The sequence below is a fragment of the Bos taurus genome, chromosome 8, assembly GCF_002263795.3.
Source record: "Bos taurus isolate L1 Dominette 01449 registration number 42190680 breed Hereford chromosome 8, ARS-UCD2.0, whole genome shotgun sequence".
In the NCBI taxonomy this organism is placed as follows: Eukaryota; Metazoa; Chordata; class Mammalia; order Artiodactyla; family Bovidae; genus Bos; species Bos taurus.
In genome coordinates this window covers 112,954,407-112,972,889 of record NC_037335.1, presented here as the reverse complement: position 1 = coordinate 112,972,889, position 18,483 = coordinate 112,954,407, and the positions used below count along the sequence as shown (strand labels likewise).

Here is an 18,483-nt window from a genome sequence, read left to right as displayed (position 1 = left end):
TCCTTATCTACAGTTTGCACTGATAACTGTTTCCTTATTTTCAGAAGATTAACCTATTGACTGTTTTGAAACAATGCAAAAAAGAACAAGAACATAGGAACCTTATACCTTTGTGGAAATAAATGTTTTTTGGAGGAAATAGACAGATTGTTGTGAGCTGGAGTGAGGACCTCCACCCGTGGCAAAGGTCATGAGGAAGGAGGCTCGGCATACGCAAAGGCGGGATCGAGCCTCAGGAGTCCCTCTGGAAATTCTCAAGCATCTACCCCATAACCAGAGCCTGCCTACTTCACTACTTTGTGCTCTCACCTACACCTCTGACTTTATGGGGGGCTGTCCCCCACAACCTCTTTTGGAAACAGAGTTAACTTAGAGCTCCAGTTAATAAAAACTCCTGGGCGTGACAAGAGTGTTTCAACCTACAAACTCCTCTGAAGGTCCTCTAGCCTGCCTGACAGGCTTGTCCGGCCACATGTGATTGCTCACAGCCTCCCAACCGTGAGAGGCACGAGATGCTTTAAACCTTCTAAAAACAGGTTCTTCAGAGAAGTTAGAAAACTATTAGTATAGTATAGGGGGCTGATTAGAAATTGTATTGGTGAAGGGTTTTTCATTTGTTGAGCCAATGTTTACTGCTAAGTCTCCACATCCCCTGCCCTTATACACATTAATGAATATATAGAAGAAATAAGTATTAACCTTTGATATTAATCACGTTAGACCTTAGGCTAAGCAAATTCTTTCCTGAGAAATAAGTGTCCTGATTGACTGACCGCTGTCACAAGGAGAGGGTCATAAATTGTCAGCAGGCCCCCTGGCCAGAAGATGATGTAACACCCCTAAGACCTCTGTATACATTTGTATGAAGCATCTGACTTTGATAAAAGTCAGGACTGCTGACCCCACGTGACTTTTGCATAACATCTCAGTGTATAAAAGTAGACCATGGAAAATAAAGAATTGGGATCAGTTTCTCGAAATACTGGTCTCCCATGTCGCTCTCTCTCTCAAACTCTGGCTGAGTCTCCATCTGGAGCGTGGAACCCACCAAGCTTACTAATTTTGCCTGGGCTTCTAAGATCCGACCAGGGAGGCCTCAGTGTCTCCTCTCCTTCGGGAGAACCGAAGGATGCCTGCAGCCTATGTAAGTGGTACAAACTTCTTGTTTTGAAGTTTTATTGGTCTCCTGCGTAAACCAAGCTACTCAGCCTCTTTTCTCCACTGAATTTTCCTACTGAGCTATCCTCATTCTATTACTCTTTACATCTCTAATTAATATCTAATTGAAGCTATTGTATCCTGATCCTCGCCGATGCTGTCCCCGCTTCGAACTCCCTGGATCAGCTGGGGCTGGACCTCAGCAACAGACGACTTTAATCCCCAAGCTGGAAGAGGAGAGAACACAGTAGACTTGTGTCTCAAGAACTGTGTCTCCCCTGATGGGGAATCAAGGGGATCACACAGTTGGGGCTCTTCATCAGAGGTTGGAAATAAAGAGCAAACATATAAGGATCCTGTATTCTTTCTTTTTGCATTGTTTCAAAACAGTCAACAGGCTGGCATCAGGGAGCCCAGTAACTTGGGTCCAGCAGGCAGTCGCAGGAGTTGGGGCCATTGTCTTTTGTAAATTGCATTGAGGCGTTCTTTCTGTAATGCAAAAAGAGAAAAACTATAAGGAGAGATTTGCAGAGAGTACCATAAAGTTAAGCATCAGGATGTGACTAGCATAAAATTAAAAGATAATAGATGTGAAATATGGCTCATGCAGAGTTAGATGGCGATAGGTGTGGGATATCCCTAGAGAAGAGCATGGAAACCCACTCCAGTATTCTTGCCTGGAGAATTTCATGGACAGAAGAGTCTGGTGAGCTACAGTCCATGGGATCACAAAGAATCAGACACAACTGAGTGACTAACACACACACACACATAGGTGCAGGATGTAGCTTACATAACGGGTTAGTCTTCTGAAAAGAAGGAGACTTAATTATCGATGCAGGTGTCGATCAGGAACAGTTAAAGTAGAAAAGGATTGAAAAGACAAAAGAGGAAAAACTATTTCTTATTTCACTACAACACTCATGAACACTTCATATTCACGAGGACTACTGGGCTCTGAATGATGCCGGCACTTTGGAAGTTTCCATGGGTAACTAACTGAAAACAAAAACTGGGTAGACTGTGAAGAAGAAAATTTCCACAGTCAATTCCACACACGCTAGTTAAAATCAAAGCCCATGAAAACGTGCTGCACATCAGGAACTGTTAGAGACGTGCAAATCAAAACCACGGCGAGGGAACACTGCAGCTGTTTGAAAGGCCATCCTCAGTCTACAAAGGAACACGGTGGAGAAGACTTGGAGGAAAAGAGGACACTCACGGGGCTGATGAGATGTAAACGCTGAGAATCACTGTGGAGAGGAGTATGGAACTGCCTTTGTTAATTTTTAGTAAGACAAACATTGATTCCAGCCCAGGTCACAGGGGGACGTGCTCAGCGTCCCTGCTCAGCGTTCCCTCATCGTCAGCACCAACAAGGGAAGACGGTGCTGAACAGCAGCCCCGCCCGAAGCAGCAGACAGCCTCGGTGAGAGATACGCAGCCAGGTCTCTGCCTCGTTGGGCGGTTAACGAGGCTCCCCTCACAGCAAAGGGCTCCTTAACTCCAAATTCATTTTGCACAGAGAGGAGGAAAGAATCAGACATAAACTATAAACTAAATCAAGTATCTTTGTTTTTAAATATAAAAAGTGAAGGGTAAAAGCAGTAAAAATTACACTTCAAGTGAATAAATTACAAACCAAATCAACTATACATCCTGACATATAAAACAGAGGAGGAGGATGGAAGCCACGCGAACTACTGTGAGTGAGCGGCCCTTGACTGTGTGAGTACCACCCGGGGTCTCCAGCCGTCTCTGCCGCCGGCGTCCGTGACACCGGGTGGAGCCTTCTTTGGCTCCAGGCGCGGAGAGAACCCAAGTGTATGCCGTCAGGCGCCTCTTCTGCCAGGCTCCACGCAGAAGGTTCAGCCTGAGCTGTGTTCTTCATGTTCTTCTCCTGCAGGTTAATGGTGGTAAAATGAGGCGAAGGAAGTGCCTAGAATGTGGCCACTTCCCCTTTCTGCAGCTGTTTTACTTTCTTCTCCTTCTGTAAGTGACTTTTTTGTATCAAAACCAAAGGGCGCATTTCCACGGTTCTCATCGGGATTTTGGACTTCAAAGGTCCTCCGTCATGGGCAATTGTTGGGTTCTTATCATTACTGGCTGCTCCCCAACCTCATCTTCTTGGGTGGGTTTGGGTTCTCTTCTTCCAAACAAAGTCAGGAGTCCTGGGGACAGTGAGTGGAATTTCTTTCTTATTGGGAACACCCACAACACCTAACAAGATTTGGGCAAGGCTTTGCATAAATTTAAAGTGTTTATCCTCCAATACACTCTTTGCTTCTCGCTGTTTGATTCTTTTCTCCATTTCAAAATCAAAGCCAATAGGTGGCTTCTCTAGCAGTTTCTTAGGGAAAATGCGCCCACTGTAAAGAATTCCAGAATCCAATTTCCATGCTTTAAATTCGTTGAGCCCTGCTTCTACAGGATTACATTTCTTGGGTTTCCACTTGTTTCAAACACCTCCACCATCTCTTGCTGCATTTTTATTCTCTTTTCTGACTCTTGCTTCTCACTACTTTTTAGGATCTTCTGTATATGGGAAGAAAAACCTGGAAAGAATAGATATGTGTTTATGCATGGCTGAATTAAGTTCCTGTACACCTTATACAAACACAACATTGGCCATCAACTCTGTTCCAATATAAGATCAAAATGAAATTGCACAGAAAGAAAAAGAAAAGGGGGCATGAAAAATGCTGCCGCCTTGTGGCCGTTTTTCATAACAACAACGTCAAAAGCTGTGCTGATGGACACTTAATATTCAGAGGGCCCATGGGGTTGTGAGTAAACAACAACCGGCTTCAAGAAATGTTCTAGGAGTGTTTATCAAAACACAGGGCAGACGTTCAAGAGTCAATTGCAAGAGGTTTCACACTCATACTCTTAAAAAAAAATCACAGTACATGATGTCAATCTTGCTAAATATTAGAGAAATCCAAATCAAAACTACAATGAGGTATCACCTCACACCAGTCAGAATGGCCATTGCCAAACGCTCTACTAAGAACCAAGGCTGGAGCGGGTGTGGAGAAATGAGAACCCTCCTCCACTGATGCTGGAATGTCAACTGGGAACAGTCACTATGGAGAGAACATTCGTGCTAAGTCACTTTAGTCATGTCCAACTAACTCTTTTCGACCCCACGGACTGTAACCTGCAAGGCTCCTCTGTCCATGGGATTCTCCAGGTAGGAATACTGTAGTAGGTTGCCGTGTCCCCCTCCAGGGGATCTTCCCAACCCAGGGATTGAACCCGCGTCTTTTATGTTTCCTGTGTTGGCAGATGGGTTCTTTACCACTAATGGCACCTGTGAAACCCATGAAGACAATGTGAAGTTTCCTTAAACAATGAAAATGGGAACTAAGTCACAATATTCTTGTCGACTTAAAAAAGACGCACAACCTAAAAGTTGAGAGTTATGTTTTATTCGGTGGGAATTTTTAGGACTGCAAGCCCAGGAGACACCATCTCAAGCAACCCTGAAAGAACTGCTCCCAGGAGGTGAAGGGAGGAGCCAGGTCACACAGAGCTCTGTAACAAAGTGCAGGCAGTCTGAACATCAAAAGACTATTGTTAAAGAAAACCGGATATCCTGAGTCGAGGGATTTAGTGACCTGCCTCTTGAGAAACCTGTATGCAGGTCAGGAAGCAACAGTTAGAACTGGACATGGAAAAACAGACTGGTTCCAAATAGGAAAAGGAGTACGTCAAGGCTGTATATTGTCACCCTGCTTATTTAACTTATATGCAGAGTACATCATGAAAAACGCTGGGCTGGAAGAAGCACAAGCTGGAATCAAGATTGCCAGGAGAAATATCAATAACCTCAGATATGCAGAGGACACCACCCTTATGGCAGACAGTGAAGAGGAACTAAAAAGCCTCTTGATGAAAGTGAAAGATGAGAGTGAAAAAGTTGGCTTAAAGCTAAACATTCAGAAAATGAAGATCATGGCATCTGGTCCCATCACTTCATGGGAAATAGATGGGGAAACAGTGGAAACAGTGTCAGACTTTATTTTGGGGGGCTCCAAAATCACTGCAGATGGTGATTGCAGCCATGAAATTAAAAGACACTTACTCCTTGGAAGGAAAGGTATGACCAACCTAGATAGCATAGTCTAAACAGAGACATTACTTTGCCAACAAAGGTCCCTCTAGTCAAGGCTATGGTTTTTCCATGGTCATGTATGGATGTGAGAGTTGGACTGTGAAGAAAGCTGAGTGCCGAAGAATTGGTGCTTTTGAACTGTGGTGTTGGAGAAGACTCTTGAGAGTCCCTTGGACTGCAAGGAGATCCAACCAGTCCATTCTAAAGATCAGTCCCGGGTGTTCATTGGAAGGACTGATGCTGAAGCTGAAACTCCAATACTTTGGCCACCTCACGCAAAGAGTTGACTCATTGGAAAAGACCCTGATGCTGGGAGGGATTGGGGGCAGGAGGAGAAGGGGACGACGAAGGATAAGATGGCATCACCGACTCAGTGGACATGAGTTGGAGTGAACTCCAGGAGTTGGTGATGGACAGGGAGGCCTGGCGTCCTGCAATTCATGGGGTTGCAAAGAGTCGGACACGACTGAGCAGCTGAACTGAACTGAACTGATGGGATGAAGATGACGCCTAACCGCCTCCACATACTCTGTGAGGTCGAATGGTCCCCTGTGGGAGTAGGATGGCCGCCAAGGACACCATGAACTTAAAAACAGTGGAGACAGTCTATACAGTAGTCACAGGACAGCCAAGACACCCAGATCAATATCCATATACTGACTCATGGCTAGGGTTAGCTCAAGACCCTCCTACTTGGACAAGGTTCTGTATCCAGAAGGGAAAGGGGGAAATATTAATGGCAAAAAAATTGACTGATGATAAAAAAGGAAATTCTACAGGATTTGGATGGAGATGACCTGCCCCCTCCCCAATACTGGATAATAACACACCTGCCTGCCAGTGCTCCACCAGGACCGGAGGCCTAACACCTGATCCAGGGCTGGGTGAAGTTCCTGAAGCAGCCGCTGCTCCTCTGCCAACTCTCCTGGAGCTCGTAGAGTTGCCGTTTCGGCAGGCTCCGATCCCAGCGATGGAGACCCCTGGTCAAGGCCCCAGAATTCCACCTCTGCTGGACCTCCTAGACTGTATCCACCTCTCCCGGTGAGTACTAATGGGGAGGGGAAAGAAAACACAGAAATTAGAGGCTTCGTGCCACCAAGGAGCAAGGGGAAAGAACCCCACTACAGATGCCCCTCAGAGAGCTACAGCAGCCTCTGGTTCAGGACGCATGTGGGCACTACCATCGGCCCTCTGTAGCCTAGTATTACCAGCTATTTTCCTCTACGGCCATATTAAACTGGCAGAGACACGCTCCACCGTACTCGGGGGAGCCACAAGCCATGATTAGGCTAATAGAGACTATTTTTCAAACCCACTGCCCTATATAGGATGACATAATCCAACTACTAGTCTCCCTTTTCAGCACTGAGGAAAGACACAGGATCCTAACTGAGGCCAGAAAATGGTTAAGAGAAATGGCACCTGAGGGGACTGCAAACCCGCAGTGGTGGGCAGAGCCAGCCACCCCCGATACGAGGGAGGCCCAACTGGGACTGTAACACAGAAGAAGGGAGTGGCCACCTGGAGAGATATCATGTGGCTATTTTACAAGGTCTCAAGAGGGGGGCCCAAAAACCTATGAGTATGGCAAAATTCTCCGAAGTGATTCAAAGGGAAAGCTAATCACCCTTCGAGTTCTACGAAAGACTGTGCAAGGCCTGTAGACTTTATACGCCAATAGATCCAGAGGCTGCTGGGTCTTAGATGGGTGATAAATGCAGTCTTTGTGTCTCAAGCCTACTCAGAAAATGTCAGATGAGGGAGGGGAGCACCAAGTGACTCATGAACTTCTATACATCCCTGAATGCCCAGAACCTTTGCTGGGAAGAGACTTGCTGTCTAAATTGGGGGCAAAAGTGACCTTTCCCTCCCATGAAAGGCCCACTCTTCAAGTGGGCTCAACCACCCATTTACTCTTCCTCTCGGTAACCCCTCAAGATGAATGGAGGTTGCATGATCTCCTGGAAGGGCTAAACATTTGAGACAGAGAGAGAGTTAATGCAACAATTCCCTGAGGTCTGGGCAGAAAACAACACCCCCAGGCTTGCAAAACAAGTCCCAGTTGTAACAGAACTCAAACCCAATACAATTACATCAGGCCCGCCCTGGGCCTACCAGACCTTGCTAAGCCACTTACTCTTTACATGACTGAAAACAACAAGGTGGCTATGGGAGTGTCGTCCCAGGCTATGGGGACATGGGACAGACCCGTGGCTTCTCTCCCGAAACGGCTGAACAACGTTGCCACTGGGTGGCTGGGATGCTTACGGGCAGTTGGCAACCAAGCTGACTTTGGGCCAAGATTTGATCATAAAAGTCCCACATGAGGTCAACACTCCCCTGCGAGGGGACCCCCATAAATGGCTGTCGACATCCCAGATTACTCAATACCAGGGACTGTTATGTGAGAACCTCCAGGTTACTATTCAGCCTTGTCAGGCCCTGAATCCAGCCACCCTCCTTCCTGTGGGAGAAGGTGGGCCCTCACATGATTACAAGGAAATCCTAGAAGTTTATGCCAGCAGACCTGACTTGACCAAAATATGACTCTCTGGCATAAAGATTATTTCAGTCTAATGTTTTTTTAAAAAAGGAATCTTGGAAAACTAAATAGTAATTGTCCTTTTGAGAAGGACATTTACAATAGAGAATTCTCCATATTTAAGGGCTGTCCCTTTTCTCACCAGAAATAAGCAGATGATTAAATCTCAAGTAACTCTTATCAATGGACAAGTCCTCACTTCAATCTGCAAACACCCATACTCTTCTTTACTGTGTTTTGCATGATAGCCTGCCATAACTGGCTTCCCCCTCCCCCGCCCCAAGGTCTTTTGTTTGTGTCTGAAGATGGCATTTAAGGTGATGGCTTTGGACACTTAAGGGAGTGACTCAGTTTTCTTGGCTAACTTCCATATATACAGGAGGTATTCATGCTATTAAACTTCTGTTTTTCTCCTGGTAATCTGTCTTTTTTTGTCTTTTACAGGGAAAGTCTCAACTAACCACCTAGGTTAGAGGAAAATTGTTTTTCCTCCCATACACATGCAGTGAATACTGCTCAGCAATAGAAAGGAATGAGCCATCAACCATGGGGAAAAAAAGAATAAATCTTATCTGACATATTGTTGCAGAAACCAGTACTCAAAAAACCAAGCACCACACTTACAGAGTTGGAGAACTCAGGTTTATTATACTGGCAGGCCCCGAGGAGTTAACACTCCAAGCTCTGAGCCCCGAACAAAAGGGTTACAGAGTTTTTATAGACAGACTATAGTAGGCAACACTAGCTGTTAATAGGCTGGTTTAAACTTAAGGGGTTTCTCGTGCGTGAGAATAGCAATCAAGATGGGGAGGGGGATGCCTGACCTGGACAGGCATGATTAAGCAGGTTTACAGGGGCTGCTGCTGCTGCTGCTAAGTCGCTTCAGTCGTGTCCGACTCTGTGCGACCCCATAGACGGCAGCGCACCAGGCTCCGCTGTCCCTGGGCTAGGCCATTGCAAAGAGCAGGACAAGGCTGAGTGAGATAAGCTCCGGTTCCTAGTATTGTAAGTCCCCGCTTTCTGAGACTGCGTGACCTATGTGATCCAGACTTTGCAAGAAGCAAGCTGAGTTACGAGGCAGAAGGAGCAGGGGGTTATGTAAAATCTTAACTTCAACTGTAGGATGGAAAGCCTGTCCCTGTGTTTTTGTCTGAGCCCACGGATTTGTGTGGCCCAAAGCATAAACAAAATCTACTCACATTGAGCTATTTCGGATGCAGCAGTGGAATGCACACTGTGACGCTGCATGGAACTGTAGTAGTATGGTGGGGAGAGAGCCAGCCCTGACTCCATGTCGGAAGCTGTTTCTGTGACTTGTGACTGGCTTTTTTTGTTTTTATTATTATAATCATGCTCAGTGGCTTGCCTGGAGGACCCTACCCCTCTGCTTGACTGTGAACGAAAGCGCCTTTGTTCAGCTCATGGAGGAATAGTTTGTCCCTACCCACACCCCTTCCAAGGCTGCACATTCCGTGGGAGATGTTTTGCAAGACTGAAGGCCCTTTCCCTTTACTTCCCCCCTGCCTCTCCCTCTCTATGCTGCATTTGACTTTAGTTCCTCATTGCTTCTTTCTCTCTGGTTTATAAAAGAACCCGGCATCCGGACCCCAATAAGGCGGTTATTTTGAGGTGCTAACCTGCCATCTTCTTGGTCTGCTGGCTCCCCAGTTAAAGTTTCTTCTTTGTCTCAACACCTCGTCTCTCGGATTCATTGGCCTATTGTGCAGCCAGCGGAGTGTGCTTGGACTCAGAATAATAGAAACACACATAGAGTAGCCTCAGTGTAAGGGATGGGGCAAAAGGTGCTGACTCAACTTTGGAGATTAACAGAATGTGTAGACTAAAGGCAAAATGGATCTTTCATAAACAGTGGGCTTATTTTATGGGGTTCTTTCCAGGCTGCAGTAGCTAAGAAACCTGAAACTTCTGCACGTGTCTTTTGGAATGGAGCAAGGCAAAGATAAATGGCAGATGGTGGGAGGCAGGCTCCTCACCGTGGGGTGAGAAGTCGCAGACAAGCAGGGGGATGGCCTCTGTCCTCGTGACCCTGGATCTGGGCTTCCTGGAAGGACGACGTGGGGAGCTGACTGGCCGGGGAAATGCACAGATCTCTGCGCTGGGAAGGCCCTGCACACGTAGGAACCTCGGCCCATCTTTCCCCTATACCTGCTGGAAACACTCAGCCCTCCACGGTCTGTGAGGTGCAGATTTTTAGACGTTCTTACCCCAGGCAGGCACAGGAGTGTGAGGGTCTTGCTTACCCCTAAGCTGTCCCAGAAGCCAGGTCCGGGAGGTTGGAGCCAGAATGCGGGTGCCTGGGCCTCCGACCAGCAGCTGGTGGAAACGAGGAGCCAGTCCTGAGGGCTGGAGCTCCCTGGTGACGGCTGTGAGCCCAGTGCCCTGATGGGACTCCTCCCTACTGGGGACACAGGCGGGCCCTGCAGTGGCTCTGTTTCCACCTGGGACCTTTTGACGAAGCCACAGCACCACAGAGCTCTGAAGTCTCCTGACGGTGTCCCTAATTCTGACACAGTAGTTTTACAAAGGAATAAGAAAGTGAAGTTGAGCTCCTGACAGCCACTCCTTTGGGCTCTGAGTTGGTTCCAGCAGGACTGCAGTCACTGCACATGGTCTGCTGTAACCCCTGCCCCCTCCTGGCCTTTCCTCTTCCTGTGATGATTCCAGCGACATTTCCAGCCTGGACCCCTCTCCCAGGCCAGATGCACTGGCCCAACCACTGCATCCGCATCTCATCTTGGGGGCTAACAGGCCCCTCAGAGGGCTGAGATCCTGCTGCTCCCCACGCCCAGAAGGGGTCCCACCCTCTCCTGTTGCTGAGCCCCACCCAGGCCTTCCCAGGCTCCCACTTTCTTGTGCTCCAGTAACTGTCAGATCCTCCCGCAGAGCCTATGGCCAGTCCCCATGCTAATTCCCCTCTACCCCCACAGCCCTGGCCCAAGGCCAATCCCTCCAGCAGGCCCCAACCAAGCTCCCTGACCCCAGGGGGCCTCTCACACCCCAACTCAACGTTTTCTTCCTGCAGCATAAAGAGATCATGACTCTCTCCCTGCTGTGATTCCCCCCAAGGTTTGCCCCTTTGGCTGGGGTGTCTGGTGGGAGAGGCATTTGCCAGGACCCTGAGAGTTCCTGGTATCCCCACTAGGCTGCTGGCTCCTGGTTTCCCAGACACTGAGCACCCCAGAAGGACAGGGTCACAGTACCGCACCCCAGAACTGCTCCTCACAATGACAAGGACACAGCACCGCACCCCAGAACCTCTCCTCAGGAGGCAAAGGGACACAGCACCCCAGAATTGTTCCTCAGAATGACAAGGGACACAGCACCCCAGAACCGACCCTCAGCACGACAAGGCCACAGCACCCCAGAACCACTCCTCAGGGGGACAAGGGCCACAGCACCCCAGAACCGCTCCTCAGGGGGACAAGGGAAAAGTACCCCAGAACCGCTCCTCAGCAGGACAAGGGACACAGCACCCCAGAACCACTCCACAGGGGGACAAAGGCCACAGCACCCCAGAACCGCTCCTCAGGAGGACAAGGACACAGAACCCCAGAACCGCTCCTCAGGGGGACAAGGGACACAGCACCCCAGAACCGCCCCGCAGAAGGGCTGGAGATGCTGCTGCCTGGTCAAGGAGAGCTGAGAAGGGCTGCGCAGCTGGGACGCAAGCGTGGTGGGCGCGGCCCCTCCCTCGGCCGTCACGTCACCCCCGGGGGACTTGAGGGAAGGAGGGACTGAGGTCGTGTCAGTTCGTTCAGAAGCAGGACATTACGGCTCAGTCATGTCCCCCTACATTCACGTTCTGAACCCCCAGGACACCAGGATATGGCTAAATTGGGAGATAGGGTTTTTAAATAGGTGACCAAGGTAACATGCTGTCACTAAACATTGGAAAGTGGAAAAGAAAGTGAAGTAGCTCAGTCGTGTCTGACTCTTTGCGATGCCATGGGCTGTAGCCTACCAGGCTCCTCTGTCCATGGGATTTTCCAGGCAATAGTACTGGAGTGGGGTGCCAATTCCTTCTCCAGGGATCTTCCTGACCCAGGGATTGAACCCAGGTTTTCCACACAGCAGGCAGGTTCTTTACCAGCTGAGCCACGAGGGAAGCCCAAATACACAGGTCAACTTCTCACACACCTGAACAGTTGGTGGTTGTTCAGTCGCTCAGTGTGTCCAGCTCTTTGCGACCCCATGGACCGCGGCACACCAGGCTTCCCTGTCCTTCACCATCTCCAGGGGCTTACTCAAACTCATGTCCATTGAGTCGGTGATGCCATCCACCCGGACACCTACATAATTTTAAAGAGTAAAGATGCAGTTGGCTCGGTAATTGACCAAGAGGGCTCCAGGGCAGGATGAACCTGGATGAACACGGCTTTCCCTAAGGCTCTGCTCGCCCTGGAAACCAGAGATGGGCATGAAGTGCTGCCCCTTGTGGCCATTCCCCATAGCAACAACTTTAAAACCAGGGCTGCTGGGCTCAAAATTCACGAGGTCTGTGAGGCTGTATATGACACCTGCCATCAAACAAGGTCACTGTGTAAATCATTGGAAAATAATTTAAAACAGGGCACACATTCAATAAACCAATTTCAACTGGTAAATTGTACTTATACCGTATGAGATCAAAAAAGGACCTGCACAGATGCTCCACCTCACTAAATATTAAATGCATGGAAATCAAAACTACCATAACGAATCACCTAAAACTGGTCGGGACGGACAACATCAAAAAGATCTACTAGGAATAAGTCCTACAGAGGGCGCAGGGAAAACAGAATTGCCTTCACTCTTTATTGGGATGTTAATTGGTACAGGAACTATGGAAAACAGCATAGAGGTTCCTTAAAAAAGTCTAAGCGTAGTGAAACTGCAAGATCTGGCAGTCCCACCCCTGGACTTAGATCCAGAGAAAATCAGAATTGGAAATGACACATGCACTGCTGTTTTCAGGGCAGCATGATTTACAATACACAAGACACTGGAATCAACCAAATTCAATCAACCAACCAACCCACCAAATTTGGAACTAAGTTCCAAACAGTTCACAGATCTAAATGTAACGTCAGATACTATAAACCTCTCGAGTCCATTGACCAAAACATGAACACTTAGTGATACCCCTCTTCACTGGAACCCTACTAAGTTATAAAAGAGAACAGAATAATGCCAATGACCCCAGCATGGATGGACCAAACGATTATCATACTAAGGGAAGTAAGTCAGAGAGAGAAAGACGAATACCCTCAGATATCACTGACAGGTGTATTCTATCAGTTCACACAAATGAACTAATTGACACAACAGAAACAGACTCACACACTTACAAACCCAACTTATGACACGACTCAGTGACTGAACAACAACAGCATGAAAAGCTGTGCTATGGACACAATATTCACAAGGCCTGTGGGGCTACAAGTGAAAAATACCCGATTTCAAGAAATATCCCAGGACTGGTCATTGAAAAAGAATGCAAAACTTGGAAGACCTTCAGGAAGCCAATTTCAAGAGAAAAGTTTATATTACACCTTTGTAAAAAAGTCACAGGAAAAGATGTCAACATCACTAAATATTAGAGAAACGCAAATTGAAAGTACAACAAGGTATCGCCTCACACCAGTCAGAAGGGCCACTGTCAAAAACTCTACAAACATTAAATCCTGTAGAGGGTGTGATGAAAAGGGAACCCTCTTCTGCAGATGCTGGAAATACAAATTGGGAACAGCCACTATTGAGGATGGGATGCAGGCTCCTTAAGCAAGGGAAACAAGAATGGGATTAGAATATTCCCTACGACTATGCACAAAGCTAAGTTCCAAACAGTTCACAGGTCTAAATGTAACGTCAGATACTATAAGCCTCTTGAGGTGTATATAGGCAGATCATGCTTTGACATAAATCACAGAAGGTTCTTTTTGCATCCACTTCTTAGAATAATGAAAAAACTAAAATAAACAAATGGGACCTAATTAACTTTCAAAGCCTTGGCAGAGCAAATGAAACCTAAAACAGAAGAAAAAGACCACCCTCAGGATGGGAAAAATATTTGCAAAGGAGAATATCACAACAAACTCATGCAAACAGCTTGCACAGCTCAATATATATATATATAAACACACAGCAAAAAATGGGCCAATGACCTAACTGGACATTTCTCCAAAGAAGGCATAGAGAAGATCATTCATCAGATGAGAAGATGCTCAGCATAACCCATTATTCTATAAATAGGTAACTCAAAAGTCCAATGAGGTATCAACTCACACCAGTCAAAATGGCCATTTAAAAAAATCTGCGACAATAAATGCTCGAGAGTGTGTGGAGAGCAGGTAACCCTCCTGCAGTGTTTTTTGGGAATGCAAACTGATACATCAACTAGAAGGAAAAGTATGGAGTTTCTCTTAAAACCTCAACAGAATCACCATAGGACCCTGAAATCCCACAGCTGGGCATAGATTTGGAGAAAAACAAAATCTTGAAAGACACCTGAACCTCTACAATCCCAGTTGCCCTAGGTACCATAGCTAAGACAAGGAAGCAACCTACGTGTAAAAGGACAGATGAATGCACGAAGAAGATGGGGTACTTGTACAGTAATACAATATTACTCAGCCACAAAGAAGGATGAAATAACGCCATTTCCAGTCACAGGAAAGAAAGTAGAGCTGATCAAATGACGTAAAGTAAGAAAGACAGTGAAAGACTAGTATCATACGATGGCACTTTCAGTTCAGTCGCTCAGTCGTGTCCGACTCTTTGCAACCCCATGAACTGCAGCACGCCAGGCCTCCCTGTCCATCACCAACTCCCGGAGTTCACTCAAACTCGTGTCCATCAAGTCAGTGATGCCATACAGCCATCTCATCCTCTGTCGTCCCCTTCTCCTGCCCCCAATCCCTCCCAGCATTAAGGTCTTTTCCAATGAGTCAACTCTTCGCATGAGGTGGCCAAAGTATTGGAGTTTCAGCTTCAGCATCATTCCTTCCAAAGAACACCCAGGACTGATCTCCTTTAGGATGGACTTTTTGGACCTCCTTGCAGTCCAAGGGACTCTCAAGAGTCTTTGAAAGACTAGTATCATATGATATCACTTTCAGGTAGAATCTAATAATGGATACAAAATGAATGTCTTTACCCAACAATGACAGGCTCACAGACCTAGGAAAGAACCTTATGATTACCAAAAGAGAAAGGTGAGGGGCCAGAGGAAATAACTGGCTCATATTAACATATGCACCCTGCTACTTATATAATAATCCACAGAGAGACTGTATGGCACAAGGAAGCTACTCGACCCTCTGTAATAAGCTGTATGGGAAAAGGACCAGGAAAGGAACGTATGTCTGTCTTTGTATAACTGAATCAAGTTGCTGTATATAGGAAAGGAAAAAAAAAAAAAAAAACCACAACATTGTAACTCACCTACATACTCCAATTCAAATTATACTTGAAAACAAACAAACAAAAAAGCCTACTCCGTCAGATCTCTGGAGCCTGAGCAGGCTGGGGCCGAGGCTGGGAAGCCCTATGTCCGAGGGAGTGGAGGAGAGTATCCCGGCCCCGCGTGGCCAGCCATCCGCTCATGGACGGGAGCGCCTGCGATCTCTTCACGGGCCCGCGGCCTCCGGGTCCTGCGCCCCGCGGACGGTGCAGCCTCTGTGCTGGGAGAGCTCTAGGAGTCCCCGGGGCTCCCGCCTCCGCCTCCTTTCTTAGGGTCCCCCCATCTACGGTGACAGCACACTGCGCAGAGGATGGTTTCAAGAACTGAGATGTGTCTCAGGAATAAACTGTAAGGGGGAAGAAGTCATGAGACACAAACAAGCCCTTGGTAATTCCTCCCGCACTTTCCGCTCTGACAATCCGGGAACAGAATTTTCCCTAAGGCCCCGGTCGCCTGAGTGAACCAGAGCCGAACATGAGGAAATGCTGCCGCCTTGTGGCAGCTTCCAGAACAACAACTTTAATCTTGGTTGTTCGGTCGACCCCATGGACTGCAGCACGCCAGGCTTCCTGGTCCTTCATTGTCTCCCAGAGTTTGCTCAAACTCATGTCCATCGAGTCGGTGATGCCATGAAACCATCTTTTCCTCCATCACTCTCTTCTCTTCCCACCTTCAATCTTTCCCAGCATCAGGGTCTTTTCCAATGAGTCAGTTCTTCACATCAAGTGGCCAAAGTATTGGAGTTTCAGCAACAGTCCTTCCAATGAATATTCAGGACTGATTTCCTTTAGGATGGACTGGTTGTATCTCCTTGCAGTCCAAGGGACTCTCAAGAGTCTTCTTCAACACCACAGTTCAAAAGCATCAGTTCTTCAGTGCGCAGCCTTCTTTATGGTCTAACTCTCGAAAAACCATAGCTTTGACTATATGCACCTTTGTCAACAAAGTGAAGTCTCTGCTTTTCAACACACCATCTAGGTTTGTCAGAGCCTTCCTTCCTGGGAGCAAGTGTCTTTTCATTTCGTGGCTGCAGTCACCGTGCACCCTCCCCCATTACTACGCCTGGCATTAGCCTGGTGGGTTAGCCTGGCTATGGTCCATGGGGTCACAAAGAGTTGGACAGGACTGAGTAACTAAGCACACAGTGCAAGTTAGACATACGCAACAGGGTTTCCTTTTGACTCTGTTGTATGGTTCTGAAAGCACTCTGATAAACCAGAATATAGGTGTAGGATGTAAGAGTACAATAGGACCTGGTATGAAGACTTGGAAAACTAATCTAGTTGGAAAATACTTTGATCTGGCTAAATTCCTATTGATAGTGGCCAGCTACATCACAGAAGGTGACACACTGCTCTGGTTTGCCCAAGACTATCCCTGCTGCTGCTGCTGCTAAGTCACTTCAGTCGTGTCCGACTCTGTGCGATCCCATAGACGGCAGCCCACCAGGCTCCCCCGTCCCTGGGATTCTCCAGACAAGAACACTGGAATGGGTTGCCATTTCCTTCTCCAATGCATGAAAGTAAAAAGTGAAAGTGAAGTCACTCAGTCGTGTCCAACTCTTTGGGACCCCATGGACTGCAGCCTACCAGGCTCCTCCATCCATGGGATTTTCCAGGCAAGAGTATTAGAGTAGGGTGCCATTGCCTTCTCCAAAGACTATCCCAAATATTTGAGATATTGGCCATCCGGAAAGGCACAGTCATTCTCAGAGCACTGTGTAATTAGTTGAAATGTCTCTTATGTCTATATAATTAATAAATTATCCTCCTATCTCTTTTTTTTTGGCCGTTGACTTATTGAAGAAGCTGTGTTTATTTTTCTGATTCATCTTCACAGTTTATAACAGAATTCTACAAAGAGAGAAAAAGGAAAACAGAAGGAAGAAAATATAAATGAAATCTAAAATAGTGTTGCTTCTTTGGAATACAGTCTGGCAGTTTCTCAAAAAGTCAAGCATAGAATTAACATTTGAGCCACCCATCCTGCTTCTATGTGTATACCCAAGGAAGTTGAAAACACATGTGCACACAAAATCTTGTACAGAAATGTGCATGGCAGTATTAGCCATAATATTGCAAAATAAGAACCCAAACGCCTATCAGTTGATGAATGCATAAGTAATATGTGCTATATCCACATATACATCCATATATATAATCATTCCGCTGTAAAAAGGTATGAAGGATGGATCCATGCTATCAGACAGCCGAACTCTGAAAACAGTGGAAGAAGTGAAAGAAGCCAGACACCAAAAGCCACGTGGTGCCTGGTGTGCTGTTGGTCACAGCCCTAAGATAAGAGGGCTTTTAAAAAAAATAATTCATACATCTGCCAACAAACATGATGCAAAGGTTAGAACCTCCTACTGTTTCTTCTGTTGAGACCATCACAATGTGTTTTAGCACCATGACTGTAAAATAGCCAGTTACATAGTCAGCAGCGTAAAGGGCTTTTGTTTCTTTTCTTTGTGGACTTGGGAATATAATGTGTCTACTCACCAAGGCAGGTGGTTCTATAGCAGCAGCACATGTCTGGGTTTCAGGTCCACAGCGGCTGAGTCTCCTCACTGCCGGGGCCGCTGCCAACCTGTACCAACCGAAGCTTCACCCAACGTCTTTAACTTCTGAGCACATCTCTCCCCTGGTTGCAGGTGACAAATTGACAGTGGAGCCAAAGTAAACAGGCTCCAGGAAACGGGAGGTGATTCTCAGAAAGGGAGGGTTGAGTCTTCGACAAGGCTGATGGGACCGAGGCAAGCTTGTGTAATGAGTAAATACAATGTGTATCTTTTAATTAAATATTAAACCATAATTGAGTGAGAAGGCAATGGCACCCCACTCCAGTACTGTTGCCCGGAAAATTCCATGGATGGAGGAGCCTGGAGGCTGCAGTCCATGGGGTCGCTAAGAGTCAGACACGACTGAGCGACTTCGGTTTCACTTTCCACTTTCATGCATTGGAGAAGGAAATGGCAACCCACTCCAGTGTTCTTGCTCGGAGAATCCCATGGACAGAGAAGCCTGGTAGGCTGCAGTCCATGGGGTCGCACAGAGTCGGACACGACTGAAGCGACTTAGCAGCAGCAGCAGCAGAAAAGTGCCTAACATGACTTAAACCCCAGATTTCAGATGGGGAAGAGCTGCTGTTTTAATCTAAAGGAGCAGAGCGTGGTTGAGGGGCCAGGGACTGAGGGGTGGGCTG

The 18,483-nt window shown here is 47.1% G+C and overlaps 1 long non-coding RNA gene across 1 annotated transcript; it reads right to left on the bottom strand.

Moving 5' to 3' along the window:
- Positions 1 to 2,722: 2,722 nt before the first annotated feature.
- On the bottom strand, positions 2,723 to 18,109 carry LOC100848863 (uncharacterized). Its single transcript, XR_804019.3, has 4 exons — positions 17,781 to 18,109; positions 11,976 to 17,132; positions 6,106 to 6,323; positions 2,723 to 3,713 (listed from the first exon to the last, which is right to left on the bottom strand). It is a non-coding gene; the product is annotated as an uncharacterized lncRNA (long non-coding RNA).
- Positions 18,110 to 18,483: the final 374 nt, after the last annotated feature.